The following is a 3,634-nucleotide window of genomic DNA, read 5'->3' as shown; positions in this document are numbered from 1 at the left end:
GCCATGCACAAATAAATATATACATGTGTGTATTTGTGTGTGCCTGTGCTTTAAGGAAGCCTGCTTTTCGGCGCTTATCCGCGGTTTTTGTGCTTGTACCCTTATTTAGCCTGCCGAACATGGGTACATTTTTGCAAATATTTTCTCTTTACTTTTACATATCTATAAAGTGGCTTTAACATATGTACATATATACTTGTATGTATATACTAGCATATATTTGTGTGTTTATTTACACACTTTATTGCCTTTGTTGCTGTCAGTTAGATTTTTTCCGCAGATAGTACTTCTGTTGCTGTCACAGTTGCAGTTGTTCGCCAAAAATGTYACTATTGAGTTGTTGTTGTTGCAATTGTTGGTATTGCTGTCACGACATTGTCATCGCCGGTTGGTGTCAAMAGTGGATTTACAACGAATGAGCGCTGTTTTATATTCATTATTGACGCATACATATGTATATGAAATATACTATATAACTATTTGGGTTTAAATATGTACAGTATACGTGCATTGAAATATGAACGATAATGTTTTAATATACAATTTCTGCGATTCAATAATGTTAGCTAAATTTTATTTAATATCTTTTTTGTTTCTTTTGGCATATTTTTTTTACAGTATCTGTGCATTGAAATATGAACAGTGATGATAGCTATTGAACTTTTCACAAAAAAACAAAAATTTAATTTATCATCTGATGATTTGCAACATAATAAAAAAATTTTATTGAAAATATATATTTGAGAATAACTATTTACAGTATACGTGCATTGAAATGTGAACAGCGACTTTATAATGTACAATTTATATGATTCAATAATGTTAGCTAAAATTTATTTAATATATTTTTTGTTTCTTCTGGCATATTTTTTTACAGTATCTGTGCATTGAAATATGAACAGTGATGATTTCTAAAGAACTTTTGTCAAAAAAAATTAAATTTATCATAATCTGATTAAATACTAAATACTAATAGATAATCAGTTTTGGAGATTCTCAAAACCGTTTATTTTTCGGTACCATCGATAGCGAACCACTATAGCGTATAGCTCTTATACAAACTGAACAATCGGCATCAAGTGTTTGTATGGAAACATTTTTCATTTCCACTTTTAGGCACGCTACTGTACCACTGTACCCACATATGTATGTGTTTATTTTAGAATGTAACTTTTTGTGTGAAAATATTGTCGCTTTATGCCCTAAAACGCGCGTGAGTGTGTTTATGTGCGCGCATTAAAACATAAGTGACTTGATTTTATTTGTTATCMTTTTAAGTCCGACGGCAATTTATGTCAACAACAGCAGTGTTGTTGCATTAGGGAATTCTTTTTGTGACTTTTCGCCGATTTTTTTTCCCATATTTTTTATTGACTCTTTTGCACATGCTTTGTTTTCTTTCCATTATGAATATATTCGTCAATGTTTTGAAAACATTTCGTTGTAACTTTTCACACGCACACACATGCAGACAAACCATTACATACACATATGTAAACATAGTTTTTTTTTATATTTTTCCCTGAAGGAATGAGTTAACGCTGTTATTTAGTAATTTTTGCTATTTTTATTCTAATTTTTACCTTTTCCATATATGTACATATGTACCTACACATAAATAATCAAATAACTGCATGTAGTTGYGTATATGTGCAACCGGCTTTTTGTGATTTTCCCTCGCGGCTCGCGTTAATATTGTGTTATTTTTATGCGATTCAAATTGTTTTGATGGATTCCGGCATTTGTGCATGTTTGTGCATGCCTGCGCGCTTTTTCACATGACGCTTCATGCACAACTGTATAGACACATGTGTGTGTGTGTGTGCATACATTTGTGTATTGTTTATGTCGTTGATTTTTTTGTGTTTTTTAGTATTTWCACTGTCACTCGTAATTGCTTTATTTATTCGACTATTTTGTCGCTTAAACGAAATTAGTTGATGGGCAATTGAGATTGGCGGTTGATAAAAAATTTATGATTTCTTTTATTATTATTTTTTTTTCAAATTCCGGAAAATCTAATGACAACGTGATTTATGCTTGGCTGTGTTTGTTCGTGTTATTTATAAGCTGTTTTAATCAAATTTCAGTAGTTCTAAATAAACTCGATTTATACTGTAGATGAAAATAATTGCTAAAATTGTTCGCTGTTTTTATTCAATTTCAAACTAAAATTCTCGAAAAAAGTTGACACAAAATTTTATAATGAAAGCTTTGGCTTTTTTAGATCCTAATATCTATGTCATTTATTAGTTTTTCAGGCATAAAGCCACGGTGTCGATGACTCATTTAATCTTCTCACCCATTTTCTCTTTCCCCTGTCCGATCTCATGTCACCAACAACCAAACGCTCGTTTAACGTTATTAATCTGAACCAGTTTATCAGCATAAGGCATTGTTCTATTGGTGTTTGTGGTGCGAAAAGTAATGTAAGCTAAAATCACTTACATATCTACGTTGATAATTGGTGGGCTTAYTTCTTGCTATGATTTATTTTCAAAAAGTTCATCTCAACAAATCTAGTGTCTCACATCTTGAAGTATTTCGCTGCTGTCTTGCTGGAACCATTTAACAATTGAGAGATATTGTTACAGAAAAACATGAGAATCCAAAAAGTATCGAACCCTTTAGGCTCTTGTAGGCAGTGACAGCAGAGATGGATTATCTCGTTATATTAATTAACCCCAATAATGATCTAGAAGCGCTTTTTTTGAAATTGGCATTGATATGGCTTAAGATCCCACCCATATTTACAACTAACGCTATATGAAATATTTTGTTTTTTAGAATTACTATAGATCTAAGACTAGAACTGTGCAAAAATTATTCTCCATTTGATAAGCTGAYTTGAATTTGGTCTAACTTGGAGAAAGTGTTGTACTGTGGCTCCAAATTGTTATTAGAATTGAAAGAATAAGGGTTAGGGCAAAAAAACGATCCATTACCGAATCAGATGGATACTTATRATAAAGAAATGACTCATCTAGGAGAACGTCAAGCGAAAACGGTAGCAATAGAAAGTGGTGATGTGGTGTAAACGTTGACAAGGGCAGGATTAATAGTCAGGATGCGTTTACTGTGAGTTTGCTGGTATTGGCTGAGAATAATCTATTATGATTTCCTACTCTATGCTCTCCCAGCAGGCAGGGGGTAAAATATCGAATATGTACTATATCTTGATTTTTGACTTGCCTCGAAATTTCAGCATAGTCTTGTCTGAACTAGTGCTATAATACACAGCTTGAACCGATAATATAGAATTTGAATAAGATTTCTTCTAATGRAAAGGCATTTGTAGTTCAAACGACACATGTCACTTGCTCATTGAGTTCGATGGGTGCTCAACTGGTAGTAGCAACAGCTAMAAGGTCTGACCAAAGACATAAATCTATTAAGACGGGGAGCTGTTAGCCCTTGGAGTTCGCTCCAACCTGCTTATTCGGTATGGCCTTTTTTGGAGATTCATGGTGGCTGTGGTTTAAACCTAAAGGCAGATAGAATTGGAAAATGCATTTCGGTGTGAAGTCGYACATTGCGGCTGGATGCTGGATCCACAGCACGACAGAGATTTTAGGTCGGCATCGAACACGACTAAGGTGGAAAATGTATCCCTTCCACCTCACAAATTGGAATC

Source organism: Bactrocera latifrons, unplaced genomic scaffold, assembly GCF_001853355.1.
Source record: "Bactrocera latifrons isolate USDA-ARS-PBARC rearing strain unplaced genomic scaffold, ASM185335v1 scaffold_198, whole genome shotgun sequence".
Classification (NCBI taxonomy): domain Eukaryota; kingdom Metazoa; phylum Arthropoda; class Insecta; order Diptera; family Tephritidae; genus Bactrocera; species Bactrocera latifrons.
Note: the sequence above shows the minus strand (reverse complement) of the source record.